This window comes from Gallus gallus, chromosome 5, assembly GCF_016699485.2.
Source record: "Gallus gallus isolate bGalGal1 chromosome 5, bGalGal1.mat.broiler.GRCg7b, whole genome shotgun sequence".
NCBI lineage: Eukaryota > Metazoa > Chordata > Aves > Galliformes > Phasianidae > Gallus > Gallus gallus.
The window spans coordinates 34,081,807-34,102,223 of NC_052536.1; the positions used below are offsets into that span (position 1 = coordinate 34,081,807).

General features: G+C 39.7%; 1 long non-coding RNA gene across 1 annotated transcript; it reads right to left on the reverse strand.

Moving 5' to 3' along the window:
- Positions 1–330: 330 nt before the first annotated feature.
- Positions 331–19,973, reverse strand: LOC121111048. Its single transcript, XR_005860604.2, has 5 exons — positions 19,863–19,973; positions 17,635–17,819; positions 10,885–17,139; positions 4,912–10,103; positions 331–1,801 (listed from the first exon to the last, which is right to left on the reverse strand). It is a non-coding gene; the product is annotated as an uncharacterized LOC121111048 (long non-coding RNA).
- Positions 19,974–20,417: the final 444 nt, after the last annotated feature.

Genomic DNA, 20,417 nt, shown 5'->3' on the forward strand with positions numbered 1-20,417 from the left:
ATGATTACATGTAATCAGTTTCTAAATCAGTCTGAAAATTCATATTTAATAGATATTTTTGTGGAAGGATTGGACAGCGTAGCAGGTGAAGATCAATTTATTGATTTCAAACTTATCAGTCATTTAAAATATATATATATAGTTAAATAAATATATTTTAATAATTTATTGAAAGATTTATTTTATTTTATTTATATAAATATAAATAATTTTTATATAATTTATATAAATTAATATTATTAAAATATAAATAATATATTATTATATACATAAAATATATAATAAATATAAAAATTATAATTTATATATATATAATTGCATAAAGGACCATCAGATTAGGTGGGACATCTTAGCATCTTAAGGATTACAGTGGCCAAACCAAACTTAAAATGGGAACATCGTTGCTTTCCCTTTTCCTTTCTCATTAGCAAGAAACACATTTCCCAGTTCTCATCCTGCAAAAGAACTGAAGGGAATGGACACCATGTCTATTGGGACTTAATGTTACAGAAGCACACATTTATTATTATTTTTTTTAATTCTAGAGTACATTGTTAACTAAATAGTAATGACTTCTAGTCAAAGCATGAGATTTGAAATGTTAGACCATAAAATCACTGATATTGGTTATTGGTTGGCAGTTGGATCAGTCAGGCTGAGCAGGAGGCACTGGCATTTAACCATACATTTATAAATAAGGTCACAGATTTGACGTACAGCGTTGTTTGCTCTTTTCTGCTTTAATATTTTACTTTCACCTGTCTGATATTTCCTAGTGTAGTCCTGTAGTTTTTTGTAAAGATGCTAATCCTAACGATAGGACTCATCTCTCCTGAGCTGCAGGGTTAGATGCTCTTTGCACAGGAGCAGTGGAAGACTTTTTGCAGAATTACCATGATCATGGGTTACCAGCACGTAATAACTGGTGGTTGTTGTGCTGTAAGTTGCAATTACAGACAGCAGCATCTCACCAGGCGAGGGAGGCATGCGGATAGAGGGACAGAGGCTACCCCATACCATGTGTGTGCTGAGGGCACGGCTGCTGGATTGCCTTGCAGTGCTGCCCTACCTTTGTTAGCTGCTGCAGTTCCTTCTTTCCTCTTTGGCACGCTGTTCTTTGGATCATGAGCACAGTTGTGCTTGTGGATAACTCCTGCTGTTCCTTGGTGAGGAGCACGCTGTGTCTTAACGCACTGTGTTTCCTGGCTTTCTCAAGGAATGAGAAATTGTACAGCAATCTCAGTTTTGCTGAAGTTGAAGCTCAAAGCAGGTATGAAATTGTTTGTGTTGATGAAGTATTTTGCTATAAAATTTCTACTGCTACATTCTGATTGCTGCAAACCGGTAAGCCGTTTAAGACTGTGTTTTGTGCATTCCTGCAGATGTTAAATTTCTCTTCACAATAGCAGTGACACTTTAATTGTTCTTTGAAGTTGTGAGAGGAAAGTAGTTTACAAATCAATTTTTTTCTACTAATTCAATTAGACTTTAAACTACAACACTTTTTGATTGCTCTGATTGGTGATCATGGGAATGAAGCAGCTCATTTCAGTGTATCAACAACAACAAAAAACGTAATTCTGAATTCTGAATTTGCTTCAAATGAGACTCACTTGGACCTAGTACAGCACATGAATCCCTCCACAGTGTCCTTTCCTTTGTGGGAATGGTCCTCATCTGAGTCTGCGCCAGCTCCCTTTGGTCCTTGCTCGTGATTCTGCTGGAGCCATTGGGGTGGGCTGCTGGCATGCTGGTCAGCTGTGCTCTGGTGGTTACCGGGCCCCATAGTGCACGCTGAGGGCTGCAGCCAAGGGGGAGAAGAAAGGGAGTTAGTCCCAGTGAGAATATCTCCAGGTTCCCAGAAGACTCTGCCTTAATAACACCCAACTTGCTGGTGCTGGAAAGAATCAGTAGGAGAATGACAACAAAGGAAAAGCCTTCTGTTGCTTAGGTGAAAGATTAAAGAGCTGTGATTGACTCTGGGGGCTGCGGAATTGATTTGCAGAGGCCCCTGTGATACTGTGCAGTGAGATAAAGGGGATTTAGGTGCCCCAGCTGTGCAGAGTTGCTGCAATAGCTAACACAGCCCTGAGACTGGCATGTGAGCTCTGTACCTGAGTACCCAGGACCCTCCTTTAACAAGGGGAGCCAGGGTCTGTTCCTCTCTTTCCAGGTGTTGGTGTGGGGAGTGTCTCCATACCTGCATCTTCACAGGGACAGCAGTGAAGGCACAAAGACCCATCCTGGGTCTGAGAAGATGCAAATTTGCAGCCCCTACGCTTAGGGTAATTCCTCAGCTTAGTCTTCACTAAGGACATGCAAGGAGCATTTATTTACTGGTTCTCCTGATAGAGCTGTATTGCTTGTAAAAGGAATAAGTAACATAGTCCTAATTGCAGTAAGTGTTTTTAGCCTAGTGACTTGAGCTGGACTTTGATACTTGCCTGCAACATTTTTGATGAATTTTACCAAATGAGTGTCTGAATAGCATGTCTGATGGGTAGGGGAAGTCTGGTGCTGTGGCTGCTCACAGGCTGAAGGAAAGATGGTACATCTCTGCTCTGGGGTTTGGTACCTGAGTGCCAGATGAGTATCACAGCCCCATCTGGGCCCGTATTGTCATTATCCTTATTTAGCAGAAATGCTTCCTGATGGAGATGCTTAGGCAGAACAGTTCCGCTTAAGGAGCGTGACAGTAAGATGGATCTGAATTGCTGATTTAATTTCAGAACTGACTTACAATGACAGGAGTTATTCCTTCTGATGATGATTATTTTTTATTTTGGCAGCATAGCATAGCAGCCAAGGCACCAGTATGTCAGCCCACATAGCAGCAAAAGAAAAAAATTCATTCAAAAAGTAGCTTTCAGCTAAATTTAAGACTTATCTTTTATGTGGGTTCTGTTTTACATTATAAAGATATTAAGTCTGAAAATAATGTGTATATATAAAGATCTGTATTTTTCCATTATCTTGACACATTCAGTGAGGCTTTCTTTTTGGCAAAAGGAGGACAGACAGAGCTTGTTATTCCTTATGCACCTACTGCTCTGTTTCTCTGTTTATATGAGTTTGGATATGAGTACCCACTTTAATCTATGCAAATAAATGGCTTCTCCCAGGGTGTACGTGAGGCTCCGAACAAGCTGGTGGGGAGAACATCTGTTGTCCTTTAATATTGTTTTGAGGACTCACGGATTTATTTGAAGTGCTTTCACTCACACCACTGGGATTTTATGAAACTTGTGTGATTTCCTGTGGTCTCGAGGTTGTTTCGTCTTTTCCGAGAGAAAGGCAGAAGACTTCTCACACTTGCCTCCCCCATGAATGCTTCCTGTTACTACACGAGGGCTGTTTTAAGAATACAACCTTCTGATTGCATTTTTTCTGAGACGTATTTATTTTTAATGACTTTTTGATGGCACTGGAGCACTTTCCCATTCAAAGGGTTTCTTTTTTAAATTGATATTGAGGAAATGCTCTAACAGTTTTAAAGCCCAGTTTGGCTGCTATTTGGTTGAAGTAAAATGTGAGAAGCTTATTAAGGCAAGCTCGTGTGCTGTTCTTCCCGTGTGTAAATGTTACAAATATTTTTACATTTAATTAAGTGCAACTGCTAAAGTGAACAAAAGTTGAAGAGCCTGAATGTTTCCTGCTCCACAACGAGCATTCTGGAGGTGATGTGAGACCTGACTGTGGGGTGGTCAAACAGGCGGGGATGAGTTTGTGTTATCTGCTGGATCAGGAAGTGTCTGCCTGCCACTTTCTAGAGGAGGAATTTCCATATAAACAGGCTTTTGTCTCTGATACCTTGAGGCCTCTAATTAATTACATTCAAGATTGAACCAGGGAGGATTTGGGTTTGCACCACTTCCTGTTGCTGGATAATAGGACCCAATGGCTATTTCAGAGAGTTACTTTTTAAAACAAGCATTAAAAGGCTGGGAAAATGTGCCTCCTAAGCATCTAGGCTTTGAAAACCAAGTCTAACAAACCCACATTTATTCGTGAGTGCCAGCACTACTGACATCTCTTTTGTAATGCTGTAATATCCTAAGCTTTTAGAAAGCCTGTGAACTTGTTGCTTGTTTGCACTTTTTTTTTTTATAAATGTGTGTTTAACACATTTCTTATATAACATAGATACTGCTGCTTCACTACTACTGCTGCTTAATTTCTCTGCATAATTAAGCTCCTATTTCGAAAGCGGATTTCCTTCCTTTTGGTAGGCAACACATCTAGGAACTTATTACTCTGGAGAAAGAGGCGATAGCGCTCTTGGATACTGAATGCCATCCTTCCTTTTGGGTTTGTGTACAAAACTAATCTCTGTCTCTATGAATGTTCTTGGGTTTGTTACCCTGATGGGAAATAAATCTTCAATAGTACAAAATGAAACTGCTGATAAAACGTCTTTTAATTATCAAGAGCTGGTAGTTCATGAAGTTTGAAAACAATACACACTAGAGATATTTATTTTGAAGTATTTCTATTTTTGTGCCTTTTAAGTACTGCTTTTAAGACAGACCTGCAGAGTAGTAAGGCCATTTGGACAAACTCTGCTGTGGAAACAGATTACTTTCCACTGGCTGAGAAGTTCTGCTCTTCTCACGCAGAATGACTCACACAGGTTAAGTATTGCTCAATGTCAGTATTTGTGTACAGAACATTGCATATGAATCTGCAACAGCAGATGAGAGGAGGGAAAGCAATGAAGTGCCAGTGTTTGCCTGGAATGACCTCGTGCCAGGAAGCAAGAGGAGTTTGGTACAGCAAAACTACAAGCAGAATTACACCTTTAGTGAAGGCAGGTGGGTCAGGGCAGAACAGAGGATGTCTAGTTTGTAAACTGAGATGACATATGAGAGGAAATAAAACGTTAATACTGATAGAAATAAAATTGGAACATACCTGTTCTGCTTCGACAGAATTGTGCGCATAGGAAATGTATGACTGGGGATGTCTGGCATCACAGAGATGTGTTGATTCTGGTGCTTCAGAAATGAGGAGGGACAGAAGGGTCAGATCACTGCAGTCCATCAGGATTCCTGATCCCTGACACCGTTTCTTCATGGTAGGGAGGTTACAGGAATGTATATTTACAAGAGAACTGTTTAAAAAGCAAACAAACAACAGCAGTTGCCACAGAATGTTACTTGAGAAAATAGACTTAAATAAATTAACCTGAAGTTTCATCTATTCCAGTCCTTTTTTCTCAGTCAGCGCTATACAGATTGTTTCATGTTTCCTTTTTCAGCACTTCACTGGTGCTGGTTGGTCAGATAAAAATAAATGGGTCTGTGTATAGTGGCTACAAGGGGAGAATTTGGTGTTTTGAGGTGAGATTACAGAATTTTCTTCAAACCAAAAGGAGGAATAGTGTGGTTGTTCTGTATTTTCTGTTTTGTTTCGGAGAACTTCTGTAAGAAAGGATGCCTGTCATTTTGAATAGTTTGATGGAACTCTACTAGCCAGTAGCTAGTCCTATATTGACAATAGGAACATAGGCCTTACAAAGCTCTGGGCTTCTGTCTTTATGGATGCCCTATTAACCTTATCTTCCTTGGCATGAGAACAATATCAAACTGGCACCTAAGATGTGAAAGGCATTTGAGAAGCATGGGACTTTATTGTCACAGCAATGGATAGTAAAAATCTATTGAATTCAGATTTTCAGTGCTGTGTAGGAGCCTGAAGCACTGCAGTAGTGCCATGGAAGTTTTTACCTTCTAGGTGAGTTCCAGGTTGTCTGTGACTTGATATAGAGAAAAGTCACACCCTGAACTGGGGCAGCATTAAACCTTTAGACTCTGTGTTCTCATTTCCCTCACACAGGAAATGACTCACTGAAATATTTATTCTCCACATTGTGATCTGTGCTGCCCAGGGAAACAGGAATCTATTTACTTTAAAATGTATCGGTGTATCTTATCAGACTGTACGGTATCCGGGAGCCAGAGTTGGCTCTGGCCACCATTTATTACTGGCTGGGGTTTGCTGCGTAGGAGCCCAGTTGCTATGTGTGATTCTTTGGAATGATGTTCTCTAATTGCACCTGACCACACCTGACTGTGTGGACTAGGATTGCTGCTTGGATTTGCTCTTCAGGTGAGTAATGCTGCATTGTTTGTAGGCCATGCCTGGCCCTTCATGTCTGAAGTTAGCACAGGTCATGAGAACTGCAGCTATGAGGGGACACCAGGAATGACCCTTTAGCAACCTTTCCTGTGTAACTCAGTGCTTTGGAGAGCACTCAGGCACAGCGAGGGAGCATGGAGATGGCAGAGCTGTCAGGAAAGCTGCCTGCTTTCCTTTGGAGGACTTAGGAAGGACTTAGGAGGTCCTTGGGACACCTGGATAGCTGCAGGGTGGTAACATGGTATGAGGAGGTGGTCTCCCATGTTGCTAGAACATGAAACTGGCAGGGAAGGAAACCAGGAGCCTCAGTACTGTTCTGCCCTTCTCACAAGGAAGGGCAGTCACTATTGTGAATTAGTGTTTTAAGGCACACCGATGTGATGAACTGTATCTTTACCATTTGTATTGCTGTAATTATGAAAAGATTAGTGGGATTCCTGTGCACATCATCTATACCTGTGCTGTGTATTATTCTTCAATTATATTGAACGTGTCCTGATATTTTAGCGTCTTCATACTCTGGTTGTGTGTCAGGCTGTCTACTGATAATTTTAGTGGTATTGCTGACTGCATCACTTTGTAAAATAGATAATTATTTCCCTCTGTGTATGCGGGGGTGTGTGTGTGTACATATATATATAATGCCTCATTGTGCTTTCACCTATGTATATACCTAGGTATATATCTCCTGCTTTTTCATTGGGTCTCTGCTACTACTACAAAAAATGGAATAGGTATATGATTTGGTTTATATGGATATATATTTATATAGGTATATGATATGGTTTATTTTATGTTATTAAAAAACGTTTTAATTTCTAATGTTTGCTAGTCAAGCAATACTTACAGCAGAAATGGAAGATGTTTCTGATATGCTTCTATTCTCCAGGTTCTTTTGAAAGAGGATGTCATTTGTAATAAAAGAACTCTTAAAGATTGCTCTTAAAGAGCATTCCTATGTTCAACTGAGAAACAAAATGAGGAAAACTATTGATAATGCAGTTCTATAGTTTCTGATGGGGCATATCCAATGCCTGTTTTCTGTAACCTGCACTCCCTAGCTGAGAACCACTGAAATAAAGAAAGAGAAAAAATGGAGCTTGGCATCCATGGAAGCAGGGAAGTGGTCAACGTAAATGTGGAGAGAGTGATTTATTGTTTGCCTTAGAGCGGAGAGCTGGTAAGAAGCTGGCATTTTGAAGCCGAGCTATAAGAGTGGAGATCTCACTGCAGATTAGAAATGTTATGAATTTCGAACTCTGCTGTAAATAGAAATTAATTTTACTCCTGTGATGTGTTGTGGAGAACCAGATCACGGTCGCTGTAGGTGGCCAGTTACTGCTTGACGAGTTAGGCAGCAGTGAAGCTTCCTAGCAATTAATGTCTTCCTCTTTGAGAGGATTATTACAATTTGGCCAAGATCTATTTATTGGCATTACTGCATACAGACTATTTCATTCAACAGCTGCAATCGCTTTAAAGCCTTTTCCTGAATGTTGACCTCCAGAAATTTTTGTCCCATAAGACATCTGTGACGTTAATTTGACTAATTGACTGACCTCCAATCTGAGGGGCATGCTTTTGCATATGTGTGGGGGAGGCACAGATTGCAAGGCTGCCCTGATTGACCATCTCACACAGGAGCCCTCTGCCAGACTCACTTCAGGCTGTGCTTGCAGTAAAGGAGTTTTGAGCGCTGGTGCTCTTTTCATAAGCTACTGGTAGACAGTCTCGTGAAGCAGCGATTCCACTAGAGCAGAAATCCCATTGTAGCTAATTCATTCTGAAACGTGTTTTAACTGCTCATTACCAGTGTTTGTCATTATGTTTATTTCAGCTGTTGTTTTGATGTAAGCACAGTCAAGTGATCTGACAACAGCAGAAAATCACACTGCTTTTGGAGTGTTAGATGCAGTTTAAGTGTACTTGCAGCAATTAGTAGTCACCTGCAGTCTGTCATCTGTTTCTGGGGGACACCCCTCCTTGCAGACCTATCCAGATTGCAGCAGAGCAGCACTATTTGTTGCGGTATTTCAATTGTGCAGTGCTGTTAACTTGCCCGGTTTCTTGCACAGCGAATGTGACATAGGGCTTCTCTGTTTGAGCCCCCAGCAACTTGCTGACTTACTGCAGTCTGCTGCAGTGATTCTGACAGCAGTACAAAGGACGCCCCTCTGGACTGCAAAACATTTTTGTAAACGTTGGTGCATATGATATAAATCCTGGCCCGAGCCCCTTCCATGTATTACAGGGGCTCAAAACCTAAATCCCTCTGGAGAGAAAATCAGACCCATTAATTCACTGTGAGGACTATAAAAGGGATGTTACAGGAAGAAGGTGCTTTTCCTAATGTGTCACCTAGCTGGGAAAATTTCCCATACCAGAACTGCTTGGGAGACAAAGTAGGCAGCCAGCCCTGGGCTTGGTTATGGGCTGTGCAAGGGCACCTCATCTCCTGTAGCCCTCAGTAAGGGTACAACCCATCCCTGTGGCTTTATAATGGGATTGCATCCTTTCATTCTCTGTAGGTTCTGAAGCAAGTTCAAGTGTTGCTGATCCCTTTCACGTCCTGGCCTGTACTGCTTGCCTGTTCCTTGGGATCAGTTAGAAAGGTATGGGGAAGATGGTGACAGTTTCCAAGGGTTTTTTTGTCAGTGTCAGAGTAAAGTCATCGTGCTAAACTTTCCAGCAGCTCTGCAGGAATATTTTTGTGGCATTATGACTACCATTTCCTAGTCCTTGTGCTCCATCAGCAAAGCCATTTGTTTCTCTAAGTGGCTGTAGAAGAGTGGAGCACATAGCTATTTATCTCATGATTATCTAATTATCTTTGACATTAATTCAGTGGATTAAAAACTCAGATTATATTTGTCAGAAATGTGCTGAATTGTTTCTTTGTAATTTACCATACAAGTAAACTGCCTCTGGAGAGGCAGATATAAGAAAAACATGAACACTTACCTCTCTTTCTGTTGTAAAAATTGTCCCTTCCAGAAGTCAGTGACTTGCTTCTCACTGAATTTCTTTTGTCTTTCATCATTTAGCAAGTAAAACTTCCCTGCTTCTTACATTTTTCTTCTTTCTTTAAATGACTCAATTACTCAACAGGGAACATTGAGGCAGGTCTTATTAGTTCCAAATAGCAGGAGGCTTTGGAGCAAGCAGCAACATTTAGGTAAAGACTTCAGAAAGTGCTAATCCAGGTAGTATATTCATTTGAGGTAAACTCCATTATTCTTTACCAGAAAATACCCATTTTTCTTGGTTGTCTTAATGAAAATACCAAGAAACTTAAGTTCCTTGTAAGTTTCATACTTAATGCTGGCCCATGCAATATGTTTAAACATATAAACATATTTCTTCTTTAAAGAAGCTGTTTAAAAAAGAATACATTTATTTATTCGAAATTTGTAGATATTTAGCAAAATAGAATTGGTAACAATTAGGCTGTGATTTTCAAAACTGAATGTATTGCAACTGTTTATTTCATAAGAACAGTTATTCTCAATTCTAATATGTTGTCATTGGTCACTGTTAAAATTATTTCTGTTTCCTATTATGTGCCTGAATTTGAAATGCTATGAGAAAAATAAATAGGTGTGCAATTACTTCATCTCTTTTGCTAAATATTTAATGATAGGATATATACCAGATATAATTGCTTCTAAATCAAACTGTAATTGATTGTGTCTGGTTTTGTAACGTTCTGTTCTAAAAGCTTAAAATTTATACTTCAGGATATGCTGTAACTTACATTTGTAACATTATTTTGATCTAGAGTATGCTAATAGTGAGGTTTGAAAAAAGAAGGAGGAGCAATCCTACCCCCTCATCATCCCTCTTTAAAATGCAGTTGGTGTGGCTGGGTCAAATAGCTCATGGATAAGTCTGCCTTGTAACCTCCATTCCTGTGGTCCTGTTCTGAGATGGCTTGATCAGATGTCCCTGGAGTCTTCTCCTGATATCTGCAAAACAAATAGATTTGTCACAGATATTAACAGCAGAGGCAAGGAAAATTCTCACTATGTCATGGTAGATGTCATTTGAGAAATCCACTTTGTTATATTGCTAAAATAAAATGTAAAGAGATGGCTTAGATCACAGCTTGGATTAGGTAGCTGTTGCCAGGAGGAAAATTGGGCTACAGCCCAATTTTGTAATATTACAAAAACATACAGAAGGAGTGGAATGATTTCATTCTCTTAATGCAACCACCTTAAACTACAGTTAGTACAAAGATACCATTTTCATTTGCATCCACAGTATTTGATGCTTGCATACCTGGAAGGTGTAATATTTCTGCAGAAAGTACCCATGTGCTTGCATTTGGCATACCAAAGAATATCTGCTCCAGGGAACAAACGGATCGGAAGAGATGTAAACCTTTCTCTACAAAAGGAGGTACACCGTGCTATCAAAACTATTCATAAGCTTTTACGCTTCAGATTCCTCTGTGTCTATAATTTCAGCATACTTATACAAGGACACAACACTTGGCATGTTTATGGATGTGTTGTTGTGCCTAATACTACTGCCCCTAAAACCAGTATGCTTTCACATTTACTTTGCTTATATATCTGGCTGTAAATATCCCTGGAAAATGGCAGTGACTGAGCCTTGCTGGTGTTGCTGCCTACACCGCATGCGGTAGAAGTTGCTGCTGTGCTTTGCGCTCCCTTTTGGTATCCGTGAGTTTGTTCTGTGGAACAAGTTGTGCTTAGTAAAGAGCAGTAAGATAAGCGATACCTTCTTCGGCTGTTGTGCTAAAATAACCCAATGAAAGCCCGGCCTCAACGCTTCAGAGGAATTAGATTTTTCCTGTTCCTTTAGTTAGGAGCACTGTTCTCTCCTCATTGCTGTTCTGACAGGAGTTCTTATCTGTCTGATCTCCCAGTTACTCTTTCTGTTATACCAGAGATAACAAAAGGAGAAAAAAGGTTGAGATTTAAAATGGCTTTTACAGAACAATTAAAATACTCTATTAAAAATAGTATTATTTATGTTGGATTAAGCTGCCTAGATATGACGCATGTAAAAATGGAAATGCTTCTTTATAGAAGCTCGCAACCAATTGATTTGGAGAACAGTGAGTGGACATCCCTTCTGGACAGGAAAGGTCCTCTCGAGTGCGTATAAACAAATGCTGCCAGCTGTTCTTTAAGAAGAATACTGAACTATCCATCACAAGTACTTCAAAGTCGCTTGGTACAGCAATATATTGTCGTGTTCTCCCTGTGCAAACAAACATCTAAAAATGCTTCTGCTTATGCTCATTAATATAAGTGCCTTCAACAACATATTGAAAGTGACTTCTACATCTGGTTGCCTTGAAATTTATTAATAAGCACATGCTGCTTAATTTTTTTTAATAAAAAGCATTCGGAATTCATGTTTGGGAGATAAATTTTTGTCTTTTTAGACAGCAGAGAAAATAGATGGAGTTTTCATTTCTTTTTTTCTCTATGTATCTGCTGTGGGTTACCTGTATTTTCTGCTAAGATACCAGGTAGGGCACAAAAGGGGAAGCTTTGCAAAGGTCAGGGAAAGCATCCTTTAATGACAATGAGACAGTGAAATGCTGAATTGGGAACCCACCCTGGAAGGTCACACTGTGAATAATTTAAAGAAAGAAAAACTGTACCGGTTGTGCTTCATGATTTTGCATTACAGTGATGGCCTTACCCTGCAACAGTGCAGCCATCTGGATTTCTCTTACAGCTGTTACTGATTTTCGTTTCCACACTGAGATGTGGTTAATTAGAGCCTACTCTTTTACCATTTGGGTTTGCGTTTTGAGGATGCTTCCTTGTGGCTTGGAGCTTTGATGAGCTAGTTGTAATCTCTCTGTTTCCAGTGTGCTTTTATGTAGGATATACCCCCTTATATGCATGGCATACCTCCTAGAGAAATTACAACAATTACCAAGCTGGTACAATGTGTATAGGGCCTGTCAGAGTGTCTGAACATTTGCTGAGTATTGATTTTTCTGCTCTATGTGAATTAATGGGAAATTTTAAGTCTTGAAGTCTCTTTCCTGACCTACTGCTTTAAACAAATTGTAGAGAGGGCATTATCAAAGCCAGGGTCTGAGTGACGGCCAAGGGAGGTGACGTGTGAATACTTGGAGTCTTTGCACAAGTCGGAACAATTAAAGCTAAGCAAGAAATGACAGGAAAGTGCAAAATGGTGTTTTATCCCAATTGAAACCAGATTACTTCAGAAACCAAAGGTTCCTCTCCTGTGACAGCTTTCGAATAGCCCTCACAGACTTCAGCTGTCACCACCTGATGCAATAAAGAGAGGTGTGTGTCACTGTTGGCCTTTTCTGGCTTTGTTTCCAGGGGAGAAAGAGGTCCCGGTGACTAAAATAAAGTTAGCATGAGTTATCAAAAAGGTTTGTATTTTAAAACACGTTACATATTTCTTGATGTGACCTCCAGCTCTGGGCAAACAAAAGCGCAGGTGAGAACAGACAGTCCAGAGCTAATGTTGACTTGAAGTGCTCCTAGTTCAGTACTGCCAAACCAGAATTTGCAGGCCATCAACTGCACAAAGCCCACCATCTGTTTAGGAAGGATAAAGAAATAAAAATCAGAAGTTCTTTTATTTGCCTATGGATTTTTTTTCTTTTTTTGAGATTTTATTCACAAATTTCTCTCTACAACTGGAGATGGAGCCATTTTGTTTTAAGAAATACTGAACTCAGTGCTGCAGTGTACAGGGAAAAATAGGAGCATTTTAATGAAATTGCTAAAGTTGGCAAAATTGCAGGTTGTTGAGATACAGGGCAAAAACACATTGCTATTAAATTATTGCTTAGACACTGACAAAAAGGATTAGTTTTTTCCGTATTTCTCTACTGTGATGAAGCTGTTGGATGAATAAGGCAGTAGATAAGGCTAATCAATAAAAGAGGAAATACTGTGGCAGCAAACAGACTGGCTGCAATGCAACAAACTGTAAGTACTGAGTGGATTAAGGTCTTGGACAGAATGATTCTTTGAGGGGGCTCACATCTCCTGTGATAGCTGGACCTGAGTGAAAAGATGGGTGACTTTGCTGCAAACAACCTCATTTTCTCTTACATCACAGACACAGAAAGTTACCCTTCTGGGACGCCTTGCCACAAGTACCAATTTACATTTGCAGGAGCCACAGCCTGCCCCAGTGTGTGTAGATTCTGCGGCCTCAGTCAGGTGCAGTTGTTGGATGTGTTCTGTATGCTACATCTAACTTTCTCCTGACACTTGGATGATGGCAAGCAAAGACTGTATGCAGCATGTGAATTACTGTAATTTTTGCTCTTTTGTACTAAGCAGATCTCTACTGACAACGTTAAGACTGAAGCTGTACCTCTGATGCACGAGGTGCCATAAGGCTGGGAACCTCCTGGAAAAATGGTGTTTCATCAGTAAATGTTGACTGAATGAAACCCAATTAATTTACATGTTGATTCATATTTTTTTCCTTTATCTAGTTCCTGTTCTCCTCTCCTTCCTACCACTTTTTCCTTTTTGTTCCTCCAGTTACCAGTGCTGCAATCTTCCTTTGCCAACGGCATCTCTCAGTCCCAGCTCTGCTTCCTGTTAGATGTGCTCCAGGTGTGCAGAGACCCAGGAATCACTTCCATGCCTTATACACAACTTCTTCTCTCCCTGCCTCTTTTTTTGTATTGTTTTTGTTTTAGCCATGTAATTACATTTTATTTAACTTAAAATGCTTATAAACCCAGACTCTCTGCCTTTGTTTCCCCAGCCTTGGGCCCTTCTTCTGCTAGGTTTGTAAACATTTTACATTTTAAGGTTCAAATTTAATGACGTGTTAAGAAATTTTGCTGAGCTTTTTCATTTTCCTAGGATTGTTCATCTTGACAATGCTTCTTGTATCCTCAGATTCAGGCAATGTCTCAAATATACATAAGAAACCTGAGAGGTGAAAGGGTGACTGAGTCATACGAATTTACTTTCTTGACTTTTTGTTCAGGGCATTTCTTCACATGAACTGCTTTCCTATTTGTACTTCCTCTCTATTTCTTCTTCCTTGGTCTGATGAAAGACTGCTAGCACAAAGAGCTCCTCAGTAACAACAGCCTTTGTGTGGTAAAGGGCAAAGAGGTGAGCTACTTCCATCCAGGATGGAAAGAGAGATGAAAAGGAGGACACACGAGGAAACATATTCCCAGCATGAGCATTAATAACTGGTCTTTGCCAAACACTTTAAGGTTGCTGCTTCTGGCCATGTAAAATATCTTGATCGCAGCTGCCAAGTGAGTCAGTATGTTTTCTGTATAAATTCAGAGGTATGACCCAAAGAGCTTCCTGTGGTAAATGACAGTTCTTACAGCTGACAGATTCCTGTACTGTTTGTAGTCAGTCTCTGCCACCCCAAAACCCTGGTGACCGATTGCTTGCACAGAGTAAGAAAGCCTGCATTTTCCTAATGACCAGCCAGTTTCCGTTTTCATTAGATGCTGATATGCCTAGTTTTAGCATTCTTGTAACATAACAGCGATCCCTGTACAATTCTTAGTTGCAGCCAGGGCTTCTGAGGATTTTGCAAACAATGTATTAAATTGTGAGGTAATGGATATTTGATAGACGGATAAGATCAGTGTCTAAAAGTTGTTTTGAGAGCTAGGAGAACCACTTGCTCTGTATCTGTGAGGAGCAGAGCTTCTCCCCTCACCTCACCTCACTGCATGCTTCAGCTGAGGGAACAGACTCATGGCATTCTCAGACATCTCCAGAGCTGCTGAGAGCAGTAACCCAGAGCTGCACATACTGAGGAGAAAGAAGACACTGATGTAATGGCTTTGGAGCAAAAATCATTGTTGCGACCCTGCGTCATGACGTCCCAAAGGTGGTGCAAAGAGAAAGAGAGAAAAAGATGAAGAGGATAATATCTTTCTTTCTTTCTTTCCCCAACTTCTGCTGACTTCTGTTGATATTTTCCCCTTTGAGTCTGAAGGACAATCGTGGGCCTTTGGGGAATGGGTTATTCACCTCCAAATTCTGGATGTATTTGCTGCAGAGGAAAAATGATGAAGACAGACGTGGTCTCTTCACTCTAATGTCCTTTAGTAACCCATAATCTGCTTTGGAAGCTTGTTTCTGTATGCTAACACAATGGATTTGCAGTTCTGAAAAATGTCAATATCAGCATAGTAAACAGACTTTTAGTATACAAAAAAAAAAAGTTCAAAACTTAGGCTCTAGTAATCACTGCTGTTAATTAATAAGTCTTTATTATCTTTAAATTGAAGTAATACTGTGAGCTACTTGTGCTTACTGCTTAACTATACTTAATTGTCCAGTCATTTGTCTCAACAATGACTAACCAAGATGCCAAGTCCATATGCAAATGTGTTCTCCTGCTCTTAGGGGACTGTTAGTTAGCAAGCTGCCTATTTAATTCTGAACACGTGGGAACTGCTGTGTAGTGTGAACATGATGGACCAGCAGACTTGTTTCAGTGCCAAAACGCATCACAATCAGACATAATTTTTCAGTGCCACATTACCTTTCAGGGACCTCTCCTGACACACAGGCTTTTGTTTTCTTCTTTCTGAACCATCTTTAGATGGTCAGGGATCCAGGAAGTGAAACCCCCCGTGAGACTTGGGAGTACTTTACATGGCTGGCACACAACCTTTTTCTTCCAATTCTGAGGTAGAAATGGCTGTGAAAGAATTTAGTTGTCTTTTTGTCTTGCTTCCTGTTACTTTTGCAATGACCTCTGAACTTGCATTTACACTAGGATTATACCAAGAGCTGTGGGATTGAAATTTAGATGAATAAAATAATTTTTTCTAAGTGCCAATTATTTAGTCGGGGTGTGTGATATGATTTGGCATGCAAACACTATGATGCTGAGTGTGATACCTAGCACACCTTAACTCTGTGGCCCCCAGTTTACAGTGGGGTGCAATCAAGAGTTTCAGCCTCATTAAGTACAACCTTAAGTACAACACATGCTATTATATCAAGCTATAAATGACAGCCATGAACTATGAGGCTGCTTCTGTTTGAGGTAGTATTTTGCTGCAGTTCTGACAGACCAGTGTGAGGTGTGAAGGTGCAGAGTATCTTTTAGGGAATCAGAAGTGAGAACTGGAAAAGCTAAAAAGCTCTCAACGCCAAAAGTTTGCCTCTGTGTTAGAAACAGGAGCTTCAGTATACAACTCAGCGTTGCAGTACCGCTGTTGATATCAAGAAAGACAAAACCTTGCCCCACCTTTCCAACTCCACCAAGAGGTCTAACAGAAGATGCTACTGCTACCTTTAAACTTTATAAGCATTGCAGTGTCTCTTCTAGGAGCTGTACAATGTAAAGGTGAGGGCCAGCTTTACTTACAGAAATGGTATTTCCTAGCATCACTCGCTTACTGGTGCAATAGAGTGGATGCTGTCTGACCTGCTCATTCAACCCCCCCCAGATGGGAGCTGTATGTCCTATTGAGGTGCTAGAGAAGCTCAGCAGACTTTAAAGACTGAAGACTGAATCAATGTATATTTTCTATGCACTTACATGAGCTATTGTCCCTCAGCACAGCTCACTTTTCAGGCTACTGTGATCAGTTCAAGAGTGACAGCAGGCTGCCAAGTCCATGGTTGTTGTGAGACAAATGGAGCTCTGTAACTTTGTGAGAAGCAGAGGGTCAACAAATATTAAGTAATAAAGTAAAAAAGTGAGAATAGAGCACTACGCTGTCATTGCTTGTATTCAATCATGCCATTGGTCATCACTTTCACTCTGTTTTGTCTTTCCCATTTTATGGACAGTATTATTAGCTTTATATACTCAAATGCTCCTATAGCATTGCACTAGCCTGTAGCTTTGCCTCTTTTTTTTTTTTTTTTTTTTTTTGTGGAGTTCTTTGCCTACCTTTTCGTGGAGCTTTCCTTCTTTTCATCATTCATACCAATCTTTATTTTGTTTGTCACTTACTGAGAATGGGCAGCACAACTCCTAGTGCTGTGTTCTGGTCAGGCAGAATGGGGTCTGTCAAAACAAAGAGAGGAAAAAAAGGTCATTTCTTTCCTGTGCGGCTCTGCAACAGTTTGAGTCTTGAGCTTCAGCAGGGCAGTGAATGGGATGTGGTATTTTAAAACTGGATAGAGTGTGCAGTCCTCACACAGTTCCCAGTATCATGGATGATTGATCATTGTAGCAATTTATTAGTGTGACATTTCACTTGCTTTCACATTTTGAATCGAATGGAGATTTCTGTATCCCTAACAGGCTGGGGAAACCTCAGAAATAAACTTAGTATTATACACACTTGGAAATTTTTGGATAGATCTTCTTCTTTCAGAAAATTCCTCTATATTGAAATTGAATTGTGGAGGGATGCTGATTTGGGGTTGGATCTTTGTGTTTGCTTTCTATTTTTTTCTGTAGATTATACTATTATATAACTCCAATGTTAGTTGGTATGAAGTGAAATATAGAATAAAAAAAAAAAGATGTAAACAAGAATGAAACATTTTGACTCACCGGACTTTATTTTTAATGTTGCTTTCTGGCAAATTCCCATTTTTCACTCAATATTTCTAGCATGAGCAGTTCATGGCAATGTATCTTCTGCATTCTGACCAGCATTCTGTGTTGATTCACATTGTTTGTCTTCCTCTTTCCTGTTGGCTGTGCTGTGCAACTTTTGCTGTGGTCAGTGGTGTTACCTGGTAGGAATCGTTAGAAATGCCTAAGTATCAGCAGTGAGGAAAGAATTTGGCAGCAGAGAGCAACTCTTGCTGAAGAAATGCAGAGGATGTTTGGCTAATGGAAAGAAATGGAGGAGCCTTTCTGGCTGCAGTTATGGTTTTGGAAAGTCTAATGGAAGAGTTCCAGTAATGTTCCTAACACTTGCAAGGCAGTGTTCTCAGCAGAAAGGAGATAAGACAAAGAGAGTCCCCAGGAAAAGAAAGCAGAAGATGGAAAGGGGAAGGAAAAAAAAAAAAAGAGAAACACAGTCAATGGAGTTTGCACAACAAAAAATAGTAAAAAAAAAAAATTGTAAAAAGAAGAACTTAAAAAAGAATTCTGAACAAGTGAAGGTGAGTGATCAACAGGTACATGAAAGAGAAGAGGGGGTGGCCATGACTGAGAGGCTACAGAAAATGAAATCATAGGGAAAAGTGCAAAAAAAAAAGTCAAGTGAGATTTTCTTTCAAGTAATCTTGTGGAAACGAATGGTTGTTCTGGGTGTGAGGTGCTGTTCTCTGAGTACTGAGAAAGCAGCAAATAGCTTGACTTCTAGTACGTTTTTCTTGTCTATATTAATATCTCAGGAGGCATGGTGTTGCCCTGAAGTCTTATGATAGGAATAGTTTATACTGTGAAAATCCAACAGTTTTAATTTATCTGGCCACCATAGATGTCACAGGGCAGGAGAATCATGCAATTATTTTTTAATTATATGATTAGTTAACAGGGTTTCCTATTAAACACCATGTAACTACATGAAGATTACTATGTAATTACCTTTAGTAGATCCAAAATTAATTAGCATATAACCTGTATTCTTGCCTTTGGGTTCAGAAGGCTATAATCTTGTAATGATATGGTACTCACTGTGTTGTTATCCTGCCACTACATGCTAATTTCCATGTAGTTAAATGCAAGGTAGTTTTCATACCAGTAGTATTTGTGCCCTCTTACAGTTATGCTATAAACTTGTGCCCCTGTTGGCTTTGACAATGACTTAAACCAATTACATTTTCAAATTGCCCTTGTGAAATGCTTTTGTTATATCCCTTTCTTGCTGCTATGCTGTAAACTCAGCTGGATGTGAACTGTAAAAACAATCATGAGGTAGGCAGCTTGATTAGCTTCATTCATTTGTTTTATGGCACCAAACCTAGTGCAAAATGTACACACCCATGTCACTGATGTTTACTGCTCATTTGTTGCAAGCAATGAGTTCTAGGTAGTAAATGTTGCAGGTAATGAAGCATTCCAATAATAATAATAAAGTGATGTATACTTTCAAGTGTCTCTGTTCAAGTAAGGAATTTCAGCAGAGGTACAGACTTCCTGCATGCTGCTTCTCTTCTAAAACTCAGCTGAAATATTGGTGAGCAAAGCTAACTTGGTTTGTAAACACAGGTTAGGTTGTATCTTTTAGTAGATGAATAAAATATTTTAGAAGAGTTGGCTCTATCTTTTTGCATATGTAAGAGCAAATGAACTGTTCTGCAGTGTATTTTTTGCTATTCAGTTTCTAATAAAGAGCTCCATCATAACTCTCAGCTGGGACAGGACAGCAAAAATGACAGCTAGAAGTACAGTCAGTTTGATTTTTTGGTGGGTTGTTTTTCTTTTGCTCATTTTTGTTTGTTTGTGGATTTTTTTGTTTTGTTTTGTTTTGGTTTGTTTTCATTTTGCCTCCTCCTGTTGCCTTTGCAGTGGTTTTCTATGGTAGAAGAGAACTAAAAATAATTTTTCATTGGGCAAGAGTTGAGCTAACCTAAATTGTACTCTGTCTGTGCAGGACACAATATTTTATATCCTGTAAATCTATATCACTTTATACAGGAATGGTGTAAACTACAACTGTTCCTCCTTCAGCTTTGAAACTTACCCAGTAATTTGCCATTAAAATGAATAGTGTTTTTCAGGCATTGCTTCTTAGCTACAATAATAATTTCTGCACTGATAATTTTCACTGTGCACAGTATGTGATTTCAGAAGCTAATGCCAGTTATTAGGATATAAGTATGTACCTTGTCAGTAGCTTTTTCCAATAGCTCTCCATCCCATCAGTCTTCCTGACTTGTACCTCTAAGGACAGATAGTTAGGTCAATCAGCAGCAACATTTTCATTGGGTCATTTGAACAGTAAAGAAAGGAAAAAAAAGTATCAAATTAGTAACTGAGGGGAGAGTGGTTGTCTTGCAATTTTTGCCTTAAGTATTAATTGCAATCAGAGATTCAAAGAATCATAGAATATCCTGAGTTGGAAGGGCCCCATAAGGATCATTGAGTCCAACTCCTGGCTTCCCACAGGATCACCCAAAAATCAGACCTGAATGCTCTCATCAGACTGAGAACGTTGTCCAGATGCTTCTTGAACTCCAGCAAGCTCTGTGCCATGACCACTGCCCTGGGGAGTCTGTTCCAGTGCCTGAACACACTCTGGTGAAGAACTTCTCCAGAGGACTGGATGTACAAATGAAGCTGTGCCTGAAACCTCAGGAGTTATGCATGTATTGCATCTACCTGCAGAACTTCTATGGTTCTTGACATAACACAGTGTGAAATCATTCTTAGACACAAAT